Source organism: Leopardus geoffroyi, chromosome A3, assembly GCF_018350155.1.
Source record: "Leopardus geoffroyi isolate Oge1 chromosome A3, O.geoffroyi_Oge1_pat1.0, whole genome shotgun sequence".
NCBI classification, from domain to species: Eukaryota; Metazoa; Chordata; class Mammalia; order Carnivora; family Felidae; genus Leopardus; species Leopardus geoffroyi.
The window spans coordinates 20,374,247-20,385,489 of NC_059336.1; the positions used below are offsets into that span (position 1 = coordinate 20,374,247).

At 48.5% G+C, this 11,243-nt stretch overlaps 1 long non-coding RNA gene across 1 annotated transcript; it reads left to right on the forward strand.

Annotated features, from left to right (window-relative positions):
- Nucleotides 1-5,015: 5,015 nt before the first annotated feature.
- Nucleotides 5,016-10,625, forward strand: LOC123579640. Its single transcript, XR_006702868.1, has 3 exons — nt 5,016-5,122; nt 9,617-9,710; nt 10,018-10,625. It is a non-coding gene; the product is annotated as an uncharacterized LOC123579640 (long non-coding RNA).
- Nucleotides 10,626-11,243: the final 618 nt, after the last annotated feature.

Genomic DNA, 11,243 nt, shown 5'->3' on the forward strand with positions numbered 1-11,243 from the left:
TCCTCCACTTCCTCTGCAGGGAGTCCCTTCTGAGAGACCTGAAGGGAGGGAGCGGCTTGTCACAGGCCAGATTCAGATACTCCTAGACTCACAGCCAAGTTGCCATCAGATCTTCTCTGTCTCGCTGTCACAGCCCCACCGAGACCCCCGGGCTGATGTGGTTACCCCCAGGCATGGCGACAGGCTGCCACTTACCTCTGTCTCTGGCTACAGTGCCCTGACCTCCCAGGTCCCCAGCCGCAGACCGGCCCCTCAGCGCGCCATTCTCCCAACCCCCAGGTGCTGACTCCTGTGGAGTGTCCCCATTCCCCACCCCCACTGCCCCCTACACTGTCACATCCGGGCCCTCGTTCTTCATCCCAGAGTAGCCCGCCTTCCAATTAGTTGCCTTATCACACTGTTGCCAGACTCGTCCTCCAAAAACCTGGTCCTGGCGCCTCGCAAGACATGGTGGCCGTGACTTCTCAGCTGTGCTGCTCCAGTGGCCACTGGCCATAAGCACCTTTTAAAGGTAGACGCTAATGAACTCAAATTCAAAACAAAAGAGAAGCCCAGCTCCTGCAACCCATTGGCCACATTTCAAGAGCCCCGCTGCCTGAGATCCACACACGGCTGCCGTGTCACATACAGCCCTGCCGTCACGGAGGGGTCTGTCAGTGCTGTCACAGAGACTCACAGCATCTCCTGTCCCCCAGGGACTGAGAGCCAAACGCTCTGCGGGACACCCAGGAACCACCCCCTCCCCCCCAAACGCCTGCCCAGATAGGTTACAATCAGGGCAATCCCTCAGCCTGCTTTGAGCATCTGTGACTTTCCTGACTCGGCTTTGGCTCAGTCCGTTGCTGCTTCTCCAGCTTTTCTTTCTACTGAACGGGTTTCTTCCTTCCCGGCTCCTCTCCCACAGCGCTTCGCCTTTAACATCTCCTTCTCCTCGCGTCTCCGGCTTGCATCGCCCACCACCCACCGTCTGCCCTTCCACTGCACTCGGGCGCAAGGTCATGAGACTCCATTCTCGTGGGGCAGGGGCCCGTGTCACAGACAGTTGTCTCCAGAGGCCTCGCTCAGGGTCCAGCACCCAGAAATGGTCAGTGCGGGATTACGGAGCCTGGGGAAGCACAAAGTCTCCCCCCCCCGCCCCCACCACCATGTGAATCTGGAGCCTTCCAACACCACCGTGCCCTATCGCTCGCCCCCTTCTGCCCCCTCTTCTCTACTCACGCCCCCACGTTTAATTACATACTCATCAGACGTGCGGAATGGTCTGTTGGCTCCCCGTGTCGTTGAAAGTGTTTGTGTAAACAGCAGCGAGATCCTGTTCATTATAAAGACTTCCTCGCATTCATCGCAGCCAGTTCCGGTCTCCCCTGATTGTGGAGGAGATAGGACCAGCCACTTGGAGACAGGAAGGGGTTTATTGAAAGGGAAAATAGCGGCCCCCCGAGGAGGCAGAGCAATATCCATACATGGGGGTGCACCGCTCCCTGCCCCGGGAGAGACACGGAAGGACAGGGAGAGGCAGAGAGAGAGAACAGGACGAGGGGCAGCGACACAGAGCAGAGCAAAGTAGAAAGAGAGCACAGAGGTAGAGCAAGGTCAGGGTTGAGAGAGGGAAGCTCTCAGTGAGAGACGCACACTCATAGATGGAGGGAGACGGACGGAGCGGACAGAGCAGCACGGCATCAGAGATGAGGAGGAAAGGGAGGAAGGGTTCAAGTGCCGCGTCCCCCGGCCCCGCACAGCCCGCTGGCTCTCGGGGACTCTACAAACAGGACAGGCGTGACGAATCGAGAGTGTGGGCTCACGGGAGCTTGGGAAAGCCATCAAAAGAACAAATGGAGACCACACTCAAGTTTGGCCACCAGAATGTTAACAGGTCTCCTCGACCCTGAATATCATTCGCATTTATCTGGTCCTGCCTCTGGACAAAGAGCCAGAGGGAAAAGTTGGGAAGTGGAGAACTGCTCTGCTCTACCCGGCTGAGGCTCCCTTAGAGTCCCCCATCCAGAAATCTCAGCGAGACTGTGTGTCTTTGCCCCGGGGCAGCACCCAGTTGGGGAATCTGCAAAGTGTCTCCAAAACTTTCTTTCCCTAAACTTGGGACATCTGGGCTTTTCAGAGCTTGGAATGTGCCAGATGTAATTATACCTGGTCAATGAAGAGGGCTGGCTTTTTAACGATAGTGAGAGGCTGTTTTTGAGCCACAGGGAGGAAATAAAAAAAATCTTGCCTTGTCTCCTTCCAGAGGCCTCCAAAGTTTACTCTCGAGTTCTGGGGACTTGGGCACCATTCTGGGCCATCTGCTTCCCCATTCACTCATTCATTCATTCACTCGCTCATTCATTCATTTACCGAGTACCTGTTATGGTTGAGCGTCATGCCGGAGGGTATAGCAGTGAATAAAACAAAAGTCCCTTGCATCTAGCGAGCTCCGGGCATAGTATGGACAGGCAGGCACTAAGCAAGAAATCCTCCAAGCAAGCGTCAGACTAGAAACAGGGCTGTGTGCAACAAACTAGAAAAGCACGGAGCCCCCCAGAGAGTTGAAAGCAGAAGATCTGTCTTAGCTGCCGTAACAAAATCCTGTCGACAGGGCGGCATCACCGACAGACGTATTCCTCACGGTTCTGGAAGCTGGAATTCTGAGATCACAATGCCCGTGTGGTCCAGGTGAGGTCTCTCCTCCTGGCCTCCGGATGAATGCCTTCTCTCTCTGTTCTCCCCCAGCAGAGAGAAGAAGTCCTGCTCTCTCTTCCTTCTTTCTAAGGGCACTAATCCCATCACGGGAACCCCACCCACCCTCATGACCTTATCTAAACCTAATGTCCTCCCAAAGGCCCCATCTCCTAATATCATCACACTGGGGAGTAGGGTTTCAACATATGAATTTTGGATGGGACACCAACATCTTCGCACTAACAGACTCAGAAGGGTACCCATACAGGAATGTTCATAGTACCACTAGGTATCAGAGCCAAAAGGTGGGAAACGACCCAGATGTCCATCAATGGGTGAATGACAAATTATGGCATACATGCACAGTGAAATATTATTGGGCCTTAAAAAGGAATTAAGCCCTGGTACCTGCTACAACATGAATGAACCAGGAAAGGTCACGCCAAGTGAAAGAAGCCAGTCACAGAAGGCCACGCATTAAATGATCCCACCGACATGAAATATTTCCTTTGGGGGGTGGCACACGTGGGAATGAGGAGGGAGGCGGGGCGGCCAGAGGGCAAGGGGGACTGTGGCTTGGGGCGAGCCTGGATAGGTAGTCAGTGGCGGGTCTTTATAGGCCTTCTGATGCTTTTGGGGGGTTCTGTTCTTATTTCTTAGCATTGAGGGGCGTGGAGAAGAGAAGCGACAGAACCTGATAGACATTTTAACATCAGTCTGGCCGCTTTGAGAAGACTGGGTTGACGATACACAGAAATGGTACCAGGATATGGATGGGAATCTCCTTCTCCCCTTCCCTCTCCCTTCCTGCCCCCCTCTTTTTTTTTTCTTTTCTTGTTTTCATATATAAACAGAATCTGGACTGCGTTTTGAATGCTTCCATCAGCGATTTTAGCCGTCAAAGTCGTCAAATATGGCTCTGTGTCTTTGCGAACATTTCTGGAGCGAGATGCCTTCCTTTCCTTCTGTTTAGCAGCCCCCTCCCCTTTCGATGTTGGCCACATGCTTTCTTTCTGTTGCCTTAAGATTCAAACAGTGTCATGAAGCTCTATTGCAGGTCAAGCTCTACAACACACTGCAGCCCTCCCAAGGAATCGAACGATGTTTCGGTTCCAGAACGTGTCTTCCATTATATCTCCGATCGCTCGTCCTTCTTTGTCCCTGGGATCTTCCTCAGAAACGACCCGGATCTGCTCTGTCTCCACTGCTGTCTCCTATTTCCCGTCAGAATCTTGGATCTGACCCTTCCTTCTCTGCCCCGGGCACTCTGGATGATTTGTTCTCAGTTGACCCCTGCAGCCGTGCCTCTTGATCTTAGAGCTGAATTCTGTCCTCACATCCCACTCTCTCACACACCTCCGTTTCCTGCTTTAAAACTGCCTGATCGTTGTCTACCCCGCTTGTCATTTAAATCTGATGCTCACCCTTCTCATCTCTGGTGTCACAGAGCCCCTGATTTCTCTCACAGAATCGAAGGCACAAGACGACGTTCTTGACAACGTCTTTGTTTCTTACGTCCTTGGCCCGTTGCACACATTTCCTCCATGTTTCATAAGCTGAAATCTGTCCTAGAGCCGATGTTGCTGCTGCTGGGGTGATTCGTCTTTAAATGATGTGATGTGTAAGCGGGGCTGGTGTTTTTCCATAAACATTTTGAGTAAATTGTCTTCGCTTCCCCTTCTGGGTCCCTTTGGTTGTTCTTGGCTTCTCAGATCTCCAACTGGAGGGCTTCTTCGGTGTAAATTTATAACACTCTCATTGTTATCGGGCAGCCGGAGGGGAGTTGAGAGGAAGCCTGAGCTATGAGTAGTGTTCACAGGAATATTTATCTCCGCGGCAATTCTTTCCATGCATGGTGAAGCTGTTGTTCCCGGCGCAGGGGCTCGTGTTCGCTTTTAATTTGGCACAGCCTCTACTCCAGTATAAACTTTGGCTATGCCCGGGCTCCTTCCTGCTGCTGTTGCTTGACACTTGGAGGAAGTGCCTCTATAACCCCGATCGGCTTTTCTTTGATGTGGCAGCTACATGAATCCTAAGGTCTTCTCGGGGCCCTGCTTTCAGAAGCTCCCTGTCTTTGTCACGGGGGCCACAGAGCCCACGCATCAACCGTGGGAGCCTCCCTCACCTTCAACACGTCCTCCACCTAATTAGGAAAACTTAACGACCCCCCCCCCAGGGTCTCCTCCACATTCTCTCCCTAATGTACATATCCTCACTGTTTTCACCCCTTTCTTCTCCGCGTGGCCACCACGCCAATCCCGGACTCCCAGGGTGCTGCTGTCACAAAGGATGCTGATCCTTGGAAGCTCAGATTATGACATCACCATCTGCCACGTGGCCTAGCCACGCACCTGGGTCTTCCCTCCCCCCCCCCCCCGCCAACCCAGAGAAGTGCGTGAGGTTCCACGCATTAGTCCTGATGCTAATGCTCGTGCTTAGGAAAGAGTTGGTAAGTTGTACCCTTGGTGCCTCCCTCATGTCTACCAAAACCTTCTGTCGCCATCCTATTATTAGCTCCTTCCCCAAGTTTTAGTTCTGCCCTGTCCATTCTTCCTCTTTGTCATCTTTCCAATGGGGATGCAGCTAAGGGTGTCATGGAGAAGTTTTTTAAGTCTAAGAGGAGAGAGGTGCCTGTGATGTCTGACCCAAACACCTGGCACGGATTTCCTGACCACATCTTGCCACCCTGTGCCTGCACCGCATTTGTCTTAAGGTAACAGTATTTGCATCCCAGTCAATGCTATTCAGATGAACATATTTAAGATTATTCCCCAAAACGCAGATGTATTGACCCAATACAAGAGTCACCACACTTGGGAGGGAAAAAAATCCCACTTGGACCCTATTGCGGTAATCAAATGTCCTTCTTTTCCTGAAGTTGAGATGGTATATGAATCAAGTATTTGAGGCATATGAAGCAAACAGAGAAAGCAAGGATGCTTTGAAAAGGGTTAAAGGCTATTAAAAGACTACATAAAAAGTGTTAGAATGGACACCAGAGTAAAAACTAAGGCGATCCATTATTGGAGATCTTTGTTCTCCCGCTGAGCTGGATGTGTCCTTTATGGTTGTTGTTTGCTTGTTTGTTTTTGTTTGTTTTGTGTATGTGTGTGGTCTTTTGTTTGTGTGTTTTTTTTAGGGATGGATAAAGAATGTCAGAGGCGGAGCGTTAAACTGATCTTCATTGTTTTGGAAATTGAAGTTTTTTTCTCCGTAAGCAACCATATATAACTTTAATAACCATAAAACTGGGGTGGGGGGGGAAGGGTAGGAATTACAGTAAAGGACCCTATTGCTCACCTAACAGGATTACCATTTTGCTGAACAAATAAAAAGGAGACATATTTTCATCCATTTCAAGGCTAAATTCCCAGCCTGATGTTATCCCACCCTCTTCTGGTTGTGTTCTGGAAACAGAGAACGAGAAATTTGGGACCCAGTTGGAATAGCCCACTACGAATCTTTGGTCAGCGTGACCAGGAACCTGAATAAATGGCCAATCTCACCTAATGACGGAGAAGTAACCGATTAATGTATGAAATTGTTCAAAGAACTGCAGTGATTTCCACAAGTGACCATACTGGCCCCTCCCATGTGTTAATTACCAAGGGACCAAGGGACATTCTGTTTGCGGTCAGAATTGCTTTCCATCTTTCTTTTGGGTCTCACCCACCTCCTGTAAGACAGTGAAAGTAGAGGGGCAGGTGCATAGTCTAAGAAAGAGAAGTACACTGGGGAATGAAGGCAGTGAGAAATGTCTAACGGATTTGCCTCTTGTGATTGATAAAATATAACTTTTTGTGCACATACAAGGATTAGGACTGGGGCAGAAGTCTTTGCACTTATATTTTCTCTTACGTTAGGGTACATCCAAGAAGCATGTTCTGACAGTCTTTCCTGATGTTTTGGTTTTAAAGACAGACAAGCAAACAAAATCAATTCCACCGTCTCTTAGACCAAAGCGGGTGATTTGTCAGATGGTGGTATAATTTTATGGGAAACGTGTCAGTTCTTCCTTGTTGTCGTGTTTAAAGCTCTCTTTCCTGGAGCAAGTGGCCGCGACTCTGCCGTGTGGAGAATTGTGAGTGTCCCTTTTCATCCTTCGTGCGCTGGGCTGTGGAAAGTCAGTAGTCGGAGGTGGGGTCCTGTCCGCCTCCTGTCAGGCAAACAGCTCAAGCGACGATTATTTATTTACAACAGCTAATACAATTGGTAGTAACGACTTCATAGGGAAACTCTAAGTGCAGGCAAGATGAAAAATTTACTAAATTGGAGAATAAAAATGCATAAGAAAATGTACAGAATCAATATTTCATGGCCTTTGCTTTACCTTGCTGTTCGCAAATCTATTCCCGAGTTCGCATTAAAATTTAAAGCAACGTCATGCGACAAGTTCAAGCCCTGGGTTATTTCGCGTTGGTTTAGCTTTAGCGGAGTTTGTTGTTGCTTGTTTCATAAAGTCAGGGGGACCTGGGGAGAGGGGGACACTTAGGAAACCATTTAGCCAGGTGACTCTGCTTTTTACCTTTTTTTTCAGGCAGGAAGACAAAATTGTGTCTGACATACAGAGAAAGGTTGTTTTAGTCATTCACTTCTGAACCAGCTAAGCCTTAGCAATCTTTCCTGTTCAACCTTGTACCCGCTTTAAAAGGCTGTTTTTTAAACCTTTGAGAGCCAAACTATTATTTTATTTAAAAAAAAAACCAAAACACGTATTCAGTAGTGACTACGGGCTAAGCACTCAGTAATACCTATCTAGGACTCAATTGTGCTGGAGAAGGACCATAACTCCTGTGTTCTCCGTAGCCATGACTTTATGAAATTACAACACCACAGAGAATAAACATCCAGAAGGACGGATACACAATTTGAAGCAATCTGAATACTTGAGCGGAATATTTGTGTGTGTGTGTGTGTGTGTGTGTGGTGTAAGTTTTGAGTAAATGCAGATAGAAAATGCTGTACCAACGTCTTGAAGAGACATTGGTATAAAGGGGGTGAAACTCAGAAAATCTACAAATAAGACAGCTCTACCCAACGCTCTCTCTAGTTTTTTGGTTTGTTTGGTACGCAAGGCATTTGCTTGCTGTATCCATCCAGCATCCGTTTCGACTACGTACCATTATTCTGAGCTCCCTAAACTATTTTAATCTATTACTTTGTGGAGATAGAGGTTTGTGCTGCACACCGTGTGGCTGGTCTCAGAGGAAGAAGCTAGAGAGACACTAGCTTCTCCACAAAGCTTTATTTTTCACGGTGTTAGGTACCGGAGATGGGTGAAGGTTTTGTGTCAATATCAAGGGATTGTGTTACATGTAGATTCCTTGGGACCTAGAGAGAAACCCAAAGCCTGACCAGTGGGCAGATGTCCAACGCTGAGTAAAAGCCCAGCACGGCCAACGGCCTTTCCGTTTGGTCTGGAATGATTTCTAATCCCTCACGGGTCAAAGAGTATTAACGATACCGTTTCCACGCCTTCCACCTGCTTGTTCGTTCTTCTGATCTGGAACACCTGAAAAATGGACGTTCTCAGTGAAGGTTAGAAATCTCATCAAATATTTAGAGTGCTAGTGCAATAATCCCAATGCATGTTTTGCCGCTCATTGTGTGTGCTTCCATTTAAAGCTCAAGCCAGGGCTGGAAAGGGAAGGGGAGGGGGTGACCTGTGAACATGCTGTTACGGTGGCAGAAACGCCTCTTGGAGCATTTTACCCTCCGCGCATTCAAGTGTCACGCACAGTCAAGAGTATACGGGTGATAGGAGACAGGCAATGAAGGCGAGTTTCTTGAGGAACATCTTTCTTAGCATGAAAGAAAGCCGGTTTGTTTCCTGCGAGTGACAGAGGTGAAGAGAGGTATTCTAGAAGCCCTCCTCCTGAAATTGCGGTCCCGGGACCAGCTCTGCAGAATCTGGGAGCTTGCCAGACACGGAGGCTTGCTCACCCAGTCCAGACTTCAGAATCGGAATCTGCCTTTTATTGCCCTGTCAACTAATTGAAGGGTAATTTTTATGTGATAAGCCACATCCATTTAAAAAATTTTTTTATGTTTTTTATTTATTTTTGAGAACAATAGAGACAGAGCATGAACAGGGGAGGGGCAGAGAGAGAGGGAGACACAGAATCCGTAGCAGGCTCCAGGCTCCGAGCTGTCTGCCCAGAGCCCGACGTGCGGCTCGAACTCACAGACCGCGAGATCATGACCTGAGCTGAAGTCAGACGCTCCACCGACTGAGCCACCCAGGCGCCCCAAAGCCACATCCACGTAAAGAGTGAGTCTTTTAAATGAATTTTGACGGTTGTCTACACGTAGGAAACCATCATGACGACCAAAACACGAGATGTTCCATCACCCCAAAAGATCGCACCCCTTTGCAGTCTTTTCGTCCCCCTGCCCAGGCACAGGTAGCCACTGCTCTGTTTTCGGTTACCGTAGATTAGTTCACGTTTTATAGCCACGGAACCCCCTACGAGGCTCTTCTTTGAGTCTGGCCTCTTGCTCTCTGAAAAATGCTTTGGAGACTCACTCATGCTAGGGAGTAGATCAGTAGCTCACTCTTTTCTGTGCATTCCATGATGTGTACCTACTGCCTCTGACTACCATGGATGAACCTGCCGTGAGCATCCCCATGGAAGTCTCTGTGAGGGTATCTCTTTGGGCGTGGAACGGCTGGGTCATAGGCTGTGTGTGTTTAACTTTCTAAGAACATGCCAGTTTTCCCAAGGCACTTCACCATCCCACATTCCCACCAGCAGGACATGTGAATCCGGGTTGCCCCATACCCTCAACAACACTTTGGTCTTACTAGTCTCTTTAATTTTAGTTATTCCAGTGATGTGTGGTGCTATCGCTTTGGGGGTTTCATTTGCATTTTCCTGATCAATAGTGGATGTTAAGAGAATCTGCATTTTGACAAGAGCCCCCTTGTGCTTTGTACACACAGTAAATATACGCAGCCGTGTGGGAGAGCCCTCGAGCAGACAGAGAAGATCCAGCGTGAGGGTTGGCGGAAGCGATGATAAGAGGCAGGAACCACAGTAAGCTCAGTGATGGGTGATGACCGCCCATTCGAGGTAACTCCAATCCCCACATGGGTGGGTACTTTCACCGGCAGCGTAAGAACTGAACTGGCATGGGGTAGGTGTCTGTAATTGATTATTTCTTCCCGAAACACATGCTTTTCTTCTGATTTTGGAAACCAGACACAGTTTAAAAAAGAAACTGAAAACTCCCACAGACCCGTGATGTACTGAGCATCTTTTTAAGCTAAAGCTGTGGTGCTTTATTGCTTTTTTATTGCCGCTCGAACAAATTACCGTAGCATACTGATTTCTTATCTTACAGGCTGGAGGTCAGAAGTCTGAAAACGAGATGCATGGGGCTAAAATCAAGGTGTTGACAGAGCTGAGCTCCTTCTGGGAAGAATTTTGCCTTTTTTAGCCTCAAGAGGCTCCCTATTCCTGGGCAGGTGGTCCCCTTCCGGCAACGACGGTATGCCAATTACTTCTTTCTGCTCTGAACACCTCCTTCTTGGATGCTGACTATTGTCTCTTTCTCCCCCTCACTTCTAGAGTCTCCTGTGGTTACATTGGGCCCTCCCGGATAATCCAGGACATTCTCCCCATCTCGAGATCCTTAACTTAATCACATCTGCAAAGTTCCTTTTTCCCCGTGAACTCATCTATTCACAGATTCCAGGAATTACAATGTGGACATATCTGGGGACCATTATTCTGCCTACCACACATGCACCTCTTTCCAGCCATCTTTTTCTCTATCTAGTATCACAGTATTTAAATACGTCGTAAGTCAGAATGATTTGCAAATCCTCCCCCCTCTTCCATGTAAGGAGAAAAGATATGTGTCATGATAATAACACCTACCAGTCCTGACAGCAATAACGAGAATAACAGTTCACATTTATTCAGTTATTAAACCAATGTTCTACGTAACTCGTATGTACCCATTCGTTTTAATTTTTTCGAGTTTATTTATTTTGAGAGAGAGAGAGGGAGAAAGAGTGCGTGTGCATGAGCAGGGGAGGGGCAGAGAGAGAAGAAGAGAGAGAATCCCCAGCAGGCTCGAGGCTGACAACACAGGGCCTGACACAAGGCTTGATCCCACGAACCGTGAGATCACGACCTGAGCTGAAATCAAGCGTTGGATGCTTAACTGACTGAGCCACCCAGACGCCCCCTTACTCACTTAATAACCCTGCCACAGCCAGAACTTTTGTGTTTCCCCCAAAATCCGTATGTCGAAATCCTAACCCCCAAGATAATGCTATGATGCTTTGGGAAGTGCTTCGGTCACGAAGGTAGAGCCCTCATGAATGGGATTAGTGATCTTCTAGAAGAGGCCCCACATTGCTTGTAGCCCCTTCCACCATGCGAGGACACAGATGGAGGTTCTGTGAACCAGGAAGTGGATCCTCACCAGACCTCGAATCTGCCAACACCTTGATCTTGGATTTCCCAGTCTCCGGAAGGGCAAACAATAAATTTCTTTTGTTTATGAAGCCACCCAGTTTGTAGCATTTTATTAGAGCAGTCCAAACAGACGAAGACGAA